Source organism: Manis javanica, chromosome 2 (assembly GCF_040802235.1).
Source record: "Manis javanica isolate MJ-LG chromosome 2, MJ_LKY, whole genome shotgun sequence".
NCBI lineage: Eukaryota > Metazoa > Chordata > Mammalia > Pholidota > Manidae > Manis > Manis javanica.
Genome location: NC_133157.1, coordinates 161,631,260 through 161,649,298, shown reverse-complemented (window position 1 = coordinate 161,649,298; position 18,039 = coordinate 161,631,260).

Below are 18,039 nucleotides of genomic sequence, written 5' to 3'. Positions count from 1 at the left end.
TTAACAGTGAGATGGTAAGAAGTGGTAATAAGATTCAGGATATCATGGTTTCTTGAAGGGTTAGATACAGAAATGGAGGGAGAGAGAGAAGTCAGGGATGTTTTCTACACTTAGAAGAATGAAGTTGCCCTTACCTGATATGCAAAAGACTCCTAGGGAAGTTGACTTGAAGGAAAAATCTGGAAATCAGTTTTAGACGTGTGAAGATGGAAATGTAGAGACATAGAATAGATGGTTGGCTCTATGAGTCTGGAATTCAGGGACAGATGAGGGCTGGAGATGTACACGTAGGAATTGTCAGCATGTAGTGCTACGAGATATCCAGGAGAGTGAGTCAAGTCAAGAAAAACAAGAGATGTAAGGTCTGAACCCCAAATGTGTCAATGAAAAGAGAAGGAAGGGCAAGGGTCTGGGAAGAAGTGGCCAGTGACAGAGGAGGAAAACCAGGAGATTATGAATTTGAAAGTCAAGAGAAGAGAGTTTGTTTGCTAGAAGAAAGAGGGATCATCTGTGTCAACTGCTGAAAGGTCAGCCAAGATGGAGACTAAGAACTGAGCTTTGGCTTTAGTAAGGCAAGGCCGTGGGCGGCCTTCATGAGCAGTTTCAGAGTAGAAAGAAATTTTTTTTTTAACTACAGATAGGATAGGAAAACCTCAACGAGAAAAGAGGAAAGGGGCACAGTGCCTGGCATTCAACATTTAGGGAAGACACTGTCTTTGGCATGTAAGAGACAGACTCGTATGTAAGCCAAGCAGAAATGTTCTCTGTGTGTATAAGCCTTTATTATCTCATGATTCAACAGATTTTGCTGCTAACTTACTGACTCTTTGTTCCCTCTTCAGCTCTGTCCTCAATAAAGCTAATCTCTTAAGTGGAAGAAAAAAAAATTAAAAGGTCACCTGCCAGCAATTAAGTCATCACTCACAGTAAACCTGGACTTAATTCATTATATGAAAGAGGTGCTTGCGACATTCCTCTTCAACCTGATATTCATTGCTCCAACAATAGATTTTTGCTTTTGATATCATTGGCACACCTTTGGAACAATAATATTGGGAAATTCACACTGTCCTTTCTCAGTATTAAGCTCAAAGAGGCCAGACTTCTACGTTCAAGGCCAAGCTTGCCCTATCATCAAACACCTCATCTCCTGTAAAATCATCTCCTATCACCAGTATTCCTGCCAAGTTACCCATTTAGAACTGTCTCTCTCTTTCACACAAAGCCATATGTGGAAGGCAGAAGAGATGATGTACTTAAACGGATCAGAATAATTTCTTGTTTACTTCAAGGATGGAAGATCAGCCTCGAAAATTCCTGAACAGTACCAATTTCTGACTGCTTATTTCCCCAGTGTGGATAAAATGAGAGTTCCTGTGGCCAGGATTCTCACCTGGCCCTGGTTGACTAGCTCACTGCACACCTGTGGGCAATGCATGGCTGTTGACTCTACATAAAGAGCTCCACCCAGTGCTCTGCACGTGACATGGTGGCAGGGCTGCAAGGCTGCAGGAGAGCAGAGCAGAGCAGAGGCTGGAGTGGTGGCAGCACTGCGGACAGAGGCCCAGAGGATGGCTGTGTGGGACGACTGTGCAGAGAGGCCCAGAGGATGGCTGTGCAGGATGACTGTGCAGGCAGTGGGGCCGAGAGGACTGCTGTGCAGGATGACTGACTGTGCAGGATGGTTGTGCAGGCAGCAGGGCCCAGAGGACAGCTGTGTGGGACAACTGTGCAGAGAGGCCCAGAGGATGGCTGTGTGGAATGGCTGTTTAGGCAGAGAGGCCCAGAGGACGGCTGTGAGGACAGAGGAGCCCAGAGGCAGAGACAGGCTTGCTGCATGCAGACTCGCTCGGAATGAATGGGATTCTAGTGACTGACCTGCCACCTGGAAATAAAGTTGGGTATAACCCTTTCACCCCAAGAACGTTTTGCTGTCAATTTCTTTGGTCACATTGAATCCATAGCAAACTTGCCCGGGGCTGAAACCCATTGGCAAGACACCCAGTTAAACAAGAAGATAAAATATATTCCTAAGAAAGTATCTAGCACATATTTACATGTTTACCTTCTGTTTTGTTTCAATTTTATAGAAAGAACTATCATTCATTTCTATGGCTAAAAAATAGGAATATTTCAGTAAAACCTCATTATTTCAAATCCTACTACTCTGAAAATAACAGTAATTCCAACTTCACTGAAGATGATTTTTACAGGGTGATTGAAAAGAGGACATTGCGAAGAAAATCATTAACATTAATAGTGTTTCAGAGAGATATTTAACCCACTTGAAACAAATGTTTCAAATATTACATATTTGTTAAAGGAAAGCTATCTGTATAGTATTAGTACAGAAAGGCTGTATATTTGTTTATGTATGATGGATATGTCTTCAAGATTCACTGTGTCATCCCCATTGTTTTTCCAAACTTAAGAGATTTTGTTGTAATTACTGATCTACACACACACATACTCACTGACAGTCATGCAAGTATTGTGCAAACAACTTACCAACCCACACATTTTATTTGCCAACTCCTACACTCCACCAGCAAGTAGGTTTCCCAAATTAAAAAAAATAAAATACTGGTCCTTTCTTTTTGTCTACATAACAGTTCCCTCTATACTTGAGTCGTAAACGGACTACTCCCCAAACTGCTCTTTCATGATTATATAATTACAATTTTAGCAGTGTCAAAAGAAAAAAAATATGTTACTTCATGGTTGACTAAGAAGTAGCCTAAAAGAGATTTGTGTCTTCTCCATGCCTGTAGATTTCCTCACAGGGCAGAAATGATCAGAATCTGCTTAATAAATACAATACACCACGATTCACCTACTAGACTCAAATAATATGCTTTCTTAAAATGTTATTATTAGATGGGTTTATAAGCAACCTGCAGAAGATGAAAATTGAAGGTGGCAACTCACAAGATGTAGTCTGAGAGGCATATATTAAGAATCTTATCAGCCCAAGACCAGCAAATGATAAAATCTGACAGATTGGCTGGCATTATCTCTCTCATTCTGGGTGCTTGTCTCCTGCAATCTGCTCCCACAGGGCTGAGCCATCGCCTTGTTCTAAAAACACCAACCGCATACACACCACCTCCGATCCTGGAAACTGAAGAATTCTACACTGCAGTAAACATGTTCTCTGAAGTTTTCTTAACAAAATTTTCAGGATTCATATTTACCACATGTTAAGAATGTACCCATGTACAACATTCAGAAAATTTCCTCCATTGCTATTCGTAAGAGTTCAAAAATATTCGTTGAACAAACGTCTATAGAGCACCTGCTAAGAGCCAGGCACCACAGCAGCTATTAAAGACATAAAGCCAGATCAGAGACTAGCTCTCTCTTAAAGGAGATGAATGTGTATGTGAAAAACAATGTCACAAGCACAACACTGACAGTGCACTGGGAGAAAAGAAGTTAGCATGATTCATTCTGTCTGCGAGACTAAGGAAAGCCACACAGAGGTTATATTTGAGCTGGGTTTACAGGATGAGGAGTTCACTGAAAAAGGGGGAACAAAGGATTCCAGACATAGCAAAGTCCCGAGATGGCTCTGGGAACCTGAAAACCTAAAACAACAAAGAAGACTGCAGAGAGGAGATGAGGCTGGAATGATGGGTTGGGCAGGACAGGTTTTGAATGCCATACTTATTCTGAAACAATAAGGAACCACAAATGCTCTTAAATCAAGGAAGAACAATCAAATCAAATTATATAAAGATAATTGTGGTAGTTTGGAGGATGGATTGAAATAGGAGGAAATCAGAACTAGAAGTGGAACTGCACAAGTGGAAAGGGAGGTGAGGAGGCAAGCGCCATTCCAGAGATAAAAATCAACCGGACCTGGGGATGTGAAAGGTGAAGGAAGAGGAAGAGCACAGGGCGGATCCAGAGATTCCAGTTACAGTGACACATGAGTCAGACTCCCATGATCTGAATGCAGGAGGAGGAGCAAGCCTGGGTGAGCGAGTTCTGCACTGACTATTCAGTGGGTTGCCTAAGAGTTCTGGGGAGAGAGGCAATGGAGCGGGGAGAGGGGAGGCCAAGCAACTCTGAAGGCCAAGAGTCATCAAGGCTGAAGTTAAAGTCAGCCAGCATGAAAACAGTACAGAAGTGGTGGCTGAGAAGGGAATGGACGTGACGGAGTGACCAGGATGCTGATAAATCCTGGCGACTTTTATGGAAGAGCATAATCCAACTGGATGGAGTATGCCTTGGGGGCACATGCTTTCAGCAGGCTAACTCAAGAGCCAGCACCAAGCCTCTTCTTACTAGAGCCAGATACTCACCCTCCCAGTGTCTTTCTTCATTAGAGGTGTCAATAAGGTGACACGGGAACTCTGCTGGGCGCCTATGGGAAAACTCTTGCTTCTCTGTTAGGAGGAGCAGACATGGTCTTCCCTTGAGTGAGGAAATACTGTCTGGAGGCTCTCAAGGCCAGCTTGTCCCCCATGAGATGACAAAGGCCAACCCATTAATGATGGTGAGGTGAACAGAAAGCCCCACTGTCCTTCCCCAGGCTACAGGGAACTTGGAGGCAAGGACCAAGGAAAAGCAGTGTCATCAGAGGAAAGTCAGGCTTCCAATGAGTCAAAGAGAAGGGATCTGTGTTCTAAGGAAAGGCTGAGGATAGATTGTGCCCTGTTTTCCTAGCATCAAACCCAGCACAGGGTGTATAGAGGCTCGCACCACACAGTTGCTGCTGAATCAGTAAACGTGGAGTGGATGGCCTAGAGGAACAGCTTGAAGAAAGGCTGGCAGAGCCGGGTGGCTTCCATAAAAAGAGAGCTGAGCAGGCTGGGGTATGGTGGGCTGGTCAGTTAGAGCAATTGTGCCTTGGAAAGGTCTCTGATCACAGTGAGGTGGGAAGGAGGTGTTGGCTGAAGGGGAGGAAGGACAGGAAGGCAAACTGTGCTCTCTGCAATTTCAGATCCCAGATTCCAGAGAAAGACAAGACAGAAATATTGCTTGGAGAGAAAACAATATGAGCCAATAGACAGGCCCAGGCACTTGTTCACAGTCCCATTGGCACACACTTTACATTTCAGGAGCTCCACATCCTAAATACTTTGGGACAACAGAGTCTCATAATCCAAAGCCCAGAGCTCTAAACTCCACCCAGGGACTCCTTATGGGACACAAGTCATCTCACATGGCAATGTTTACTCAGCCTGACTCGGAGGAACACCATGAATCCACTAGAATTTTTGGTCGTCTGATTCTTCAGCAGTAGCTCTTTGACAACACAGGAGTCTCAGAATGCCTGACTATGGCTAGCTTTAATCTCTGAGGACCAATTCCAATGGCAGAGCCAGGGCATTGGATAAGAAAGAACTAGCCAGCTGCAGGGTGCCAGGGGAAGCACCTTGCAAGGTGGTGCTGCTTAGGCAAGCTTCCGTAGGGAGAGATGGCCCAGCAGCTGGAGAAGGCCCACAGGAAAAGCATTCATAGAATTTCCTGTAAAACCTCACAGGCTGCTAAATCCTACTGCAGCTTCATTTGCCACTTGAATACCCACCTCGAACACCACTCCTTCCTGTACCTCCCCTCCCTGCACAAATTCAGTACGGAAAATACATCTAGTGAGACCTGATGTGGCCTTTCCATAAATAGAAGCCAAATATATATTCCATATTACATACATATACCAAAATTACATGGAGAGGAAAATTAAATTGTCATCAGCATCGATGGCATCTGCAGCATGTGGGCAGCCCTCTGTTTCTAATACTGAGGCATAATATCAAAATATTCCACTTAAGAAAGAATGACATTTTCAAATGTTAGCTTCATACATATAATTCCAAAAAAGCCTCACCAAATTACCAGGGAAACTAATCTAATTCTCAACAGACCAAGTAAATACTCCAGGTAAACTGCATTTAATGCTTTAACCTATGATACCTATGACCTAGTGGAGATAGAGCCATAACAAGATACAGTGCCACCTACTGACCACACACTAAAATATAGTCTTATGGACCACGTTAGCACATTCAGGCTGAATAAGAGCAAATTTATTTCAAGTGAACTGAACTTTAACATTTTTACAAATTTAATGGAAGTAAAGTGGGGATTAAAACTATAAAACACTAGCAAGATATTCTGCCTAACTTCATTCTCTTAATATATTTCTTATATCTCAATTACAGGAAATCTGTTGAATATTTATTTTCACTCACTGATTCACTATATACATATTTATCAGGCACCTACAAGAGCCAGACCATGTGTCTGGCAATAGTATTACAGTGGTAAGCAAGACCAACTTGGCCACTTATCCTTTTAAAATTTACAGTATTTCTAGAATCTGACCACTTTCCATCATGCGCACCATGAACACCTTGGTCAAAGCCACCTGGACTATTCCAAGAGCCTCCTCCCTGGTCACCCTGCTTGCACTCTTCTGCCTCCACAATCTCAACAGGGTACACAGGGAGCGCTTCAAATCCTAAACCATATGTGGAGCCTGCTCTGTTCTAAACCCTCTGTTTTTCATCTCATCCAGGGTAAAATCCAAAGTCCTTACTACATGCGACCTAGCCTCCCCTCTCCCCTCTATCCCCAGGCAGCCCCACCCTCCACACCAGCCACACGTCCTCTCTCCTTGACCTTGACAAGCCTCAGGGCCTCTGTACTTGCTAATCCCTCTGCCAAAGGCTCATTCCTCAGATACCTGCACAACTCCCTTCCCCTCCGTGCCAGTGCCCCTTACCCTCAGAGCCCTGCTTTACTCTTTTCCACAGCACTTACTATGGGCAGGTATTTACCTGCTTGCATTGTCTTCCAAAACCACAATCCCAGCTCCATTGAGGGACTTGTTTACTGCAGAATCTCCAAGGCCTAAAAGAGTGTATATCCTGTATTTGTTGAATAAAATCGCACTCACTTCTCCTGCTTCTCTCTCTCAGAGCGATCCCCTGGTTCCTGAGGTCAGAGAAGACGGAAAGATGTGAGCAGCCCTCACAACAGTGCCCTGGGCCAGGACAAAGAAGACTTTGTCCCGTGTACATCTTGGCGCAAGGCGGGCTTTGTGGGTATATACCTTGTGCAGTCACAGAGTTCCATGCACACAGGGGCCCTGCACTTGGTTTAATGCTCCACAGTCACTGATTTGAAATTCTTAGTAGTTTTTGAATACAGGGGCCTGCACTTTCATCTTGCAGTGGACCCCACAAATTATGTAACTGGCGTTGTTTTAAGGGCTTAGGGTTAGAGATATGGAAGTAAAACAGCCCATCTAGAATAACCATGGAGAGATGATCAGTTCTCCCAATGCATGACCTTTTTGGCAAATCCTAGCCATCAGCCAGTCCATTACTATTAATTCAAGAAAGGGAGCAGAGCCCTTGAGGCACATGGGATTTCACTCTCTTCAGACTGGGACAGCCAAACCCCAGTGAGTCATGGATCGCTCCCAGCAGTTCTCTCCTCTGCTTCCTCTCACTCCCATCTCCCCCTCCCACCAGGCCACAAACTGAAATTCCCCACAGCCAGGGTCAATGGCAGTGAATGGCAAAAAAGAGGCCACAGCACATTAATGTGGATATAATCGTAAAATCAACGACTATGGAGCTCACAGTAAAACAGTCAGGAGAGTTCCACTCCAGTGGGGACAAGAGATGGTCTATGGTTTTAGCTTAGATTCTGATGGGAGGAAAGAAAAGGTACCGAGCCCATGCAGGAGCTAATACTTAGATGTGTGTTATACAAAGCAGAGAGCAGTGCAAAAAATAGGGAAGGGACCTAAGACATCTTTGAATGCTTAGGTACTGTTCTGCCGAGGGAACCGACAAAGGTTCCTTGCGCTGTCCTGTTCTTGGCGACAAGAGCAGCAAACAGGACAAGCCAGAGCAATGGCATTGCGGCTGACCCCTGCTGGCTCTCAGAGGGAACGCCCGTGTGCCTAGTGCTGGCAGGGCCTCCCAGGGGTTTTCCAGGGTGATGGATGCACACAAAACTAGGAAGCTCTCTGAGAGTGGGGGATGTGGTAAGATGTGGGAGACAAACACTTTCAAATCTCTTTCTTTTAACAGAGTAATTACGTGGTGATCCTTGTAGAAGCATAATGGAACAGAGGAGCTCATGTTTTTAGAGAGGGCCTAGAATGATATCAGAGCATCATGTCTTCGTGATCCTGGAGAATGGACTGGAAAGCTGCAGTCTGCGATCATGCGACAGAGAAACCTGAAACTTTGAGGGTTTTCCTTTGCCTGTCAGTTTGCTTCTCTCCTCCCTCCTTGAATGAAGGCAGCCAAGAGACATTACCAGACAAAAAGCCACTTCTTATATTCAAAGTGGTTACCTGTAAATTCTCTAGTCATCTCTCAGCAACATTAAACATAAGGTGAAAATTAGATTTCATCTTTATTAGATCCAAAAAAACTTATCTGGACCAGATTTTGCAGAAAACTGATTGAAACTCAAGATGGACAAAGAAAATTTATATTATCTTATCTGTAACCCAGGAATTCATTTTAATTTCCTTTCTAAAGTGTTCTAAAATGCTTTGCTTCTTTTGGATCTAAAAAAAAAGAGTTTCATAAATACACACCAGCATTGCACCACTACAAAACCTGAGGAAATAAAGGAATAAAGATTTATCCTTCCAGGACCACACTCATTTTTAAATATATTGGGCAAAGTAACAAGTTTACAGCTGCCAAAAATCCAACTCCCCATCAGTAGTATGAATATATCCCAGAAACTTCATAATGTCTGCTTTTGAATTCCCTCCTTCATGAACTGCAGGGATTATCATCAACCAGCTGCATCCATCCCACTTCTTCTGCAGTGTTCACCCAACAGTCCAATCAAATGATCAATCACCCTGCACTTACTAGGTATTCACCAGGGACTCGATACAAGTATCGTTCAGGCTCTTTGTCTTCATATTTATACCACAGTGAAACACGAGTACAAAACAGAATGGTACAACCACTCTGGGGATCCAAGAGAGGAAAAAAGCCTGACACTGAAGGGTGTTCAGTGGATGAAGACAGATTTGGATTTGTTCTTGAAGGAGAGGAAGGATTCAGAAGAACAGGAGAAAAAAAAAAAGATAAATTAGTAGGGTGGGGGAGGTCTCAGAGAAAGACCCACAGACAAGAACAAACACAGGCGAGAGATGTTTTTGAGGCCAACTAATATTTTGAATATTAAACATTGTTTACATCAAGGTGAGGACAAACTATGACATTTCTCCTGTAAAAAAAAATAAAAATAAAGGCAACATCTCAAAGAGCAAAGGAAGTTCTTGTGCTGAGGAGGCATCTAGCAACACACCGAGACTGATGACATTAAAAGCTCTGGGGTGGGACCCGGGAACCCCAAAGGTGATGATGTGTGAGTGCTGACCACTCTGTGGTGACTTACCTGAGGCTCCTTGGGATAAGCAGGCTGTGATAAAGGATGGTTACATTCCTTAGTGACAGTGATTCTCAAACAACTTTAGAAAGCATCCAAGACAGCTGGGTACTCATTAAGATGTGGACCAGCAGCAACCTCTCCCCTCTCGTCCACCACACACACACACACACACCCCAAGATGTTGATTCACCAAGACTGACCACCACACACACACACACCAAGATGTTGATTCACCAAGACTGACCACCGTTCAGTGATCTGCATTTTAAACAACCCCTCAGGTGGCACTGATACAGGTGATTCTGCCACTATATTCTGTACAGCCCTGTGAACAGTCTCCTGAGCCACTGGTTAACTCTAATCTGAACCCATAAGCTTCAGATTTCATTTTTCTAAGCTGTCAGGAGCTTTTACCATCCAACTTTGGAAGAATGTCTGAGTTGCTTCCATTTTTTTGTCATAATTTTCATTCACATAGAGGCATTCAATGTTCACACCAAGAAGGGAGAATTTGAGAGATGCCGTTAGAAAGTGAATGTTTGTGTCCCCCCTAAAATTCGTATGTTGAAGTTTAAACTCCCAATGTGATAGTATTCAGAGGTGAGGCCTTAGGGGGCCATTAGGTTTAGATGAGCTTTGAGGGTGGGACCCCCATGATGGGATTCTTTACCTTAAAGAAGAGGAAGAAGTCCAGCACTTGCTCCATGCCTCTGCCATGTGATGACACAGCTGGAAGGCAGCTGTCTGGAAGCCAAGAAGGCAGCTCTCCCCAGGGCCTGAATCTGCTAGAACCTCGTAATTCCGAGCTTCCAGAATACTGAGAAATAAATGTGTGTTATTTAAGCCACCAGTCTGCAGTATTTGTTACAGCAGCCCAAACTAAGACAGATGCCCCATTTCAAAACTGAGGAGTGGTGGGTCTGCTATGAAAATTAGCTTAAAAACATGTTCCCTGACCTTCCCTTTCCTCAGCATAATCAATCTTGTCAGAGGAAACAGACTAAGATTGAGCAAACAGGTTGTAGTTAAAATATCAATCACCTTGGACTTCAGCCTAATTCATAAATAGAACTAAATCTGACCACTTTTGTTAAGCCTTGGTTTATAAATACAAAAGGCAGGACCCTTTAACATAAATAGATGGACAAGCAGATTACAACAGCTGTGATGGTTCTTGTGGTTAAGTGGAACCATCAGTGATGGACTTGGGATGGTGAGACAAGCCTCCAGGTAGGGTGCAATCAGCAATGGATGCCTGAATTGAGTCATTCAACAAAGGCTTCCTGAGTGCCTACCTCATGCAGGCTCCAGAGTCCCAGTAGCAAACGAAATTGGCCACATCCTCCCTGACGATAGAGAATACCTCCACATTCTCCCTGAAAGCGGGAGAGTACTTTGAACTGGTAATGAGAGCTAGGAAAGACACTGAGCACTGGGGAAGAGAGTGACTGGGGGCTAAGGAGTGGTTACTTTAGATGGGGTGGGCAGGAGAAGGGTCTCTATGAGACTAACATTTAAGCTAAGATTTGGTTTTCCAAAAGGAGCTGGGCGTGTAAAGATCCAGTAGATAAAAATCCCTGCGACTGAAACGAGTTTGGCATGACTGAGGACTTAGAAGGTGGCCAGGGAAAATGGAATAAGCGAACAAGAGGAGCTGGAAAAGTAAACAGGATCCTAATGGGTCAAAGGCAGGCCTGCTGCTACCATGGCCAAGAACCCCACAAGTGATACTCCCAGGGAAAACTCTCTGATTTTGTGGGTGACTGCACACTGACACAGTGAATAACTCATCCATCAGGTAGCTGATTGCTGCTCGGAAAGCCGGCCCCTCCCCCATGCCCTCCTTTCCTGGGTCAGGATGGCTGGGATTCAAAATGGCAGACTCACTGCTCTAGCTTTCAAGTCGGACAACCCAGGTTTTAGTTTTACCTCTGCCACCTTTTAGCTGGATAGTTATTTGAACAACCTGAGTCTTATTTTCCACCTCTATAAAATGGGTGTAACACAAATACCTCACAGCATTGCTGTGGGCGTTATATGCAATAACATATGTAACTCATTTACTACAGCAGCTGGCACATGATAGAAAGTGCATGTAAATACTGTTCTTATCCAAGAAGCTTCATTCTCTATGATGTTGATATAAGTTAAACAGAAAATCTCTCTAGAGTAGTCATACTCTAAGTTATTAGCCATTTGTACTTCAATGTGAATGAGCCTGCAATTCTTTCTCCAAAACCCCCAAGTTGGATTTGAGAGAGAGAGAGAAACAGAATGACAGAAATTCTAGATTTCAGAGGAACTAAAGGAAAGAGGAGAAAACTAGATGGGGGAAGACGATAGCCTCTCAAATCCTCACAGTGTTCAAATTTTTTTAAAGCTATAAATACTGAGAAGAATCAAGCCTTTTTTCTACCTTTCTGTACAAACTGCATTGCTGCAGGGTAACCAAATATTGAAAGAAGTTGCTTTTTATAAAAAATATTCTAGCTAAACCATAGAAATAAGTGATAGATGTTACTGTTTAACAACCTCTAACAAGCTAAGGGATCAAGGGAATGATCGTGAAGGATTGCTCATATCACAAAAAGACAGAACAGAGCATTTTGTGGCTCCTGATAGAAGTATACACACCACCACCTATTAGACACTTCTGCCCTAAACACAAGCCCAAATCTTTAGCTCCAACTAATAATTTTATGGAAATTCAAAGAACAAATGAACATATTAAACATGGCAAAGGAAGCAATAGGCAAAATCTAGGTGTCTTGCCATTGGGTTTCAGCTCCAGGCAAGTTCACTATGGATTCAATGAGACCGAAAAATGACAATGGAACATTCTTGGGGTGAAAGGATTTATACCCAACTTTATTCCCACAGTGGCAGGTGAATTACTAGAATCCCTTCCACTCAGAGCAAGTCTGCAAGCAGCAAGCTGATTTCTGCCTCTGGGCCTTTCTACCACCGCAGCCGTCTCAGTCTCTGCCCTCAGTTCTGCCACCACTCCAGCCTCTGCTCTGCTCTCCTGCAGCCTTGCAGCCCTGCCATTATGTTGCCCAGAGCACTGGGTGGAGCTCTTTATATAGAGTCAATAGCAATGTATTACCCACATGTGTGTAGTGAGCTAGCCAACCAGGGCCAGGTGAAAATCCTGGCCACAGGAACCTTCACTTTATCCACAGTATCTTTCTCTGTCTTCTCTAATTTTCCTAGTGTCAGGAAATAAGGCAGGGGTGTCATGAGCGGAGAGGGCAATGCTAGGTTTTGGAAGGTCTGGGCTTGTGCCCAGTAGCCCACTTTTTGCATTTCCCAGGAGAAAGAAACTGCTACCCTCAGGGACCTGCTAGTGCCCTAGGAGTCTGAGAACTGACCAGCTCTGGATGCTGGTGGCCAGTGCAAGGGTCTCAGAACCAGACACCACCTGACTTGATCCTAACTCCAACACTTAGATGAACTCCCACATTTCTAAGTTTTAATATCCTAACCTGTAAATTGGGAATCATATCCTCGAAAATCTAGAATAGCATGGGTGATTATTGTGAGAATTAAACAAGATAATGGCAAGCACCTCGTACTATGGCCAGCTACTCTCAAAACTGGGTTGTTTTCTTTCTCCCCTGCCTTACTCCCATGCTCTTTGTTCAGCCCTTCCTTTCCAGTTACTTACTTGGCCTCACTCAACTGGAAAATTCTCAAACTCTGCCAAAAGCTCTGGGCCGACATTGCAGGATGCTTTGTTCCTGAGCAGGGCAGAGAATCATGATCCTCAAATATGAGTTTTTTCTGGATTCATCTGTCAAGCTTTAGAATATGAGAGACATCCAATAATACATACCCATTCTATTTGTTCTGATAATTCCTTTACTAAGAGAAAAGTACTTATTCTTAAGTGATCTTCAATGTTTTTTTCTTTCTATTGTTTAAAATTTCAAACACATACATAAATAGAATGCTATAAAGAACCTATGTGAGCCCATCTCTGGCTTTAATAGTTATCAACAATCGAGCATTCTTGTTTCATCTATCACCCTTCCTCTTTTGTTGCTGTTATTGTTTTGCTAGACATCTTATAATGCCACCATAAATACTTAAGGATATCACTAACAGATAAGGACCTTTTCTAACATAACCACAATACCAGCCTCCCCTGTCTCAGAAGTGTCTTGTTACAATTGCTTGTTAGAGTCAGGAATCCTCTACATTTGGTTGATGTTCCTCAAGTCTTTCCTAGTCTAAACCACTCCATGGTAGCCTTCGGGGAGCACCTTCCTGACCCCCCTCAGGAAAGCGTGTAGCCCAGGTGCAAGGTGTGAGGTCAGCAGAGAACCTCCAGCTCTCAGCTCCTTTGAGACGGGCGTCAGCAGCAGGGAGCACTTCACCAAAGGCCACACACTTCCTTCAGATCCTGAGCGAGGCAGGGGTGCAAAGACCCAGCTTGGCATGACACAGGACACCCAACTCTGATGGACAGTATTGGCTCCTGTGAGCCCTGCCAGGTTGGCCAAGGCTGTGGCAGGCCTTTGTCACAGTGGGTCTTTTCCCTTTGCTTCCAGCACCTTCCCTTCACAGGTGTTGGTCTTGATTGATCATCTTGCACCAAACTATGTCTCATCATCTGCTTCCAGAGAGTATAATTTTGCAACAGTTCCCTTCCATTTACTAGTTAAAGAAATTGGACTGACCTTATATTTTAAAATAATCTTTTTAGCATGCAAATTAAAACTACAATGAGGTATCACCTCACACCAGTAAGGATAGCTGCCATCCAAAAGACAAACAACAACAAATGTTGGCGAGGCTGTGGAGAAAGGGGAACCCTCCTACACTGCTGGTGGGAATGTAAATTAGTTCAACCATTGTGGAAAGCAGTATGGAGGTGCATCAGAATGCTCAAAACAGACCTACCATTTGACCCAGGAATTCCACTCCTAGGAATTTACCCTAAGAATGCAGCAATCAAGTTTGAGAAAGACAGATGCACTCCTATGTTTATCGCAGCACTATTTACGATAGCCAAGAATTGGAAGCAACCTAAATGTCCATCGGTAGATGAATGGATAAAGAAGATGTGGTACATATACACAATGGAATACTACTCAGCCATAAGAAGTGGAAAAATCCAACCATTTGCAGCAACATGGATGGAGCTGGAGAGTATTATGCTCAGTGAAATAAGCCAAGCGGAGAAAGAGAAATACCAAACGATGTCACTCATCTGAGGAGTATAGGAACAAAGGAAAAACTGAAGGAACAAAACAGCAGTGGAATTACAGAACCCAAAAATGGACTAACAGGTACCAAAGGGAAAGGAACTGGGGAGGATGGGTGGGCAGGGAGGGATAAGGGGGGGTGGGAAAAAGAAATGGGGTATTAAGATTAGCATGCATGGGGGTGAGGGAGAAAGGGGAGGGTGGGCTGCACAACGCAGAGAGGACAAGTAGTGACTCTACAACATTTTGCTAAGCTGATGGACAGTAACCGTAATGTGGTTGTTAGGGGGGACCTGATATAGGGGAGAGCATAGTAAACATAGTATTCTTCATGTAAGTGTAGATTAAAAATTTAAAAAAAAAAAAAGAAAGAAAGAAAGAAAGAAAGAAAGAAAGAAAGAAAGAAAGAAAGAAAGAAAGAAAGAAAGAAAGAAAGAAAGAAAGAAAGAAAGAAAGAAAGAAAGAAAGAAAGAAAAGAAAGAAAGAAAGAAAGAAAGAAAGAAAGAAAGAAAGAAAAGAAAAGGGGGATTACTCCTTAACAGGATAAAACTATTGGTAAATCAAAGATCAATGCATGCTTTAAATATCCTTAATGTTGATCACTTAAAGGGTGTCAGATGATCAGCTATGGAGGTACTCTTTTCTGATAATATTCCTTTCTCTTAATTTAAAAAAAAAAAAAAGCAGTTACTGTGTGCTGACCTCCAATGAGTTCTGCACAGTGGTATAGAGGGCATGTCAAAGTGTGGGCAAAGGGTCTGTTTGTTTCTATGCAGAAGATCAAGGCCTAGCTTGAATACCCAGAAAATGAACTAAGATACGATATGAGGAGGAGCTTCCGGCATCAGCACTCTCTGGAGGACTTGTGCCGGGGGATGATCATCAAAAAGCCTCCACAGGGATCCGGATGATGCTGCGGTTGTGGCTGCATCCAGCCCACCATCTCCTGGACTTGCCATAAGAAGGAGGAGGGAGATGTCTAGGCTGGCATGTGCATACAGTGAGACAACGAATTTGACCGGATCTGTACTGTTGGAACTCAACCAGGAGTTGGGAGGGGTGCAAGTTGTAGCACTCCAAAATCTCATGACTATAGACTATCTATGGTTAAAAGAACATATGGGATGTGAACAGATCCCAGAAATGGGCTGCTTTAATTTGTCTGATGGTTCAAGTACAGTTGGACAATATCCATCATTTCATAGATAAATTTTCACAAATGCCTAGGGTGCCTAAATGGTTTTCTTGGCTTCACTGGAGATGGATGGTAATTATAGATTTGCTTTGTTTATGTCACCGTATTCCTATTATGTTAATATGTGTGTGCAAATTAGTTAGTAGTTTAAAACCTATACATACTTAAGGTACTATACAAGAAGATATGTCAAAGAAATAATCAATCCTCCCAAGTTTCCCTCATATGCTACATCTATAGCTTTTCTTCTTCCTTCCTAATTACAACCCTTAAATAGAATTCGTGCCTCATATCGAATTTACCGAGTATCATAATTCCTCCAGGTGGTAAAGATACCTCGAGACAAATGCTGGGCATAGAAGCCACAGGGCATAAATCTGCAAAGAAGTAAAAAGCTAACCTTTGCAAACAATATGGCTTCTCTCTCACTTACCAACTTTACATTTCCCTGTATGTCCCCGGAAGATGACTGGTTAGCCAGAGACGAGTAAGATTCCTCAAGGGAGGAACAACCTAAGACAGGCACAGTCGCAGGGGGGCCATCAGGTGAGAATTTGGGGATCAACAGAGGTGAGGCTCAGAACCTCACCCCCCCTGCTTTGAGAGAAATCTTCTGCATCCGTGGATGTCTTGCTGCCCTTATCTAGCCTGGATTAATACTTAGTCCATAGGCACACACCTGATCATCTGATCATCTACATTTGCCCTCTTACAGCACTAAACTATGTTTTCTACCTTTATCTTGCATCTACCTACCACTTCAGCATTTTATTAAAAATAAAAATAATAATAATAATAGGAGAAATGTGGGATCAACATATAAATCAAGTACAAAAATCAAACGAATATTCATATTTGACCTGATTGTTTATAGGTCATATTGCATGATCAAAACCGAAAGTTTCTGTGATGACTGCCCTTGTACTGTTCACCATGTAAGAATTTATTCACTATGTAAGAATTCGTTCACCATGTAAGAACTTGTTCGTAAAAAAAATAATAATAATAATAATAATAATCTTTTTAGCATCCCCACATTCATTTGTCAAGAGCAGAAATTATAAGCCATATTGTCTTGCCAATGGGTTTCAGCCCCAAGTAAATTCACTGCAGATTCAGTGTGACCAAAGAAATGACAGTAAAACATTCCTGGGGTGAAAAGGTTATACCCAATTTTATTCCCATGGTGGCAGGTCAATCACTAGAATCCTCTCCACTCAGAGCAAGTCTGCATGCAGCAAGCTGGTCTCTGCCTCTGGGCCCCTCTGCCCACACAGCCGTCATCTGGAACCCTCTGTCCTCACACCCATCCTCAAGGCCTCTCTGCCTGCACAGTCATCCCACACAGCTGTCCTCTGGGCCTCTGTCCTCAGCGCTGCCACCACTCCAGCCTCTGCTCTGCTCTCCTGCAGCCTTGCAGCTGTGCCACCGTGTCACCCAGACCACTGGGCAGAACTTTTTAGAGTCAATAACAACACACTGCCCACTTGTGTGTAGTGAGCAAGCCAACCAAGGCCAGGTCAGAATCCTGGCCACAGGAACTTTCAATTTATCCACACATATATTCTCATATTTGCTGAAAGGGATTTCTGATAACTAAACTCAAAATAAATCAAAGGTAAATACAATGAACTTAACATTCCCACTTTATTTTCTAAAAAAGTTAAGCTATTTCATGTACATTTCCAATAAACTGCTGACATCACCAAAAGACACAAGAAAGTCTAGATGCCTATTAAAGGCTATTGTCAGATGTAAATTCTAATAAATTCATTGGTCTCTTTTTTTTTTACACCTAATACAGCAAGGGCCAACTTGAGCAAATACAGGTTATAGAAAAACTGTATGAATTAGAATTCAAACCCTGTCCTAATGTACTTATCAATTAATATCAATGAAAAATTAGCTGACCCAAAGCAATCTCTCCAGATAATGACTCCATCTCTCCAGATAAATGACTTGAACAAGCCACTTTCCCTCTGAAATCTCATTTTACTCATCCGTAAATTAGAAATGATTATGCTTCCAACTTCACAGGGCTGTTGTGAGGCTAAATGAGATAATATGTCAAAGTACCTCTGACACTGTTACATGCCCACAGCTGGAATCCTTGCCTGCAGTAAAATCTGCTGATTCATCTTGTTGGTGGGAAGCAGCAGCTGGACCTGCCACTACTACGCCTTCTCCTTCCTTCCTTTGCATATCTGGCCCCTGAGCCAGGTGTGTGTGTTTAGGTCCTTGACAAAG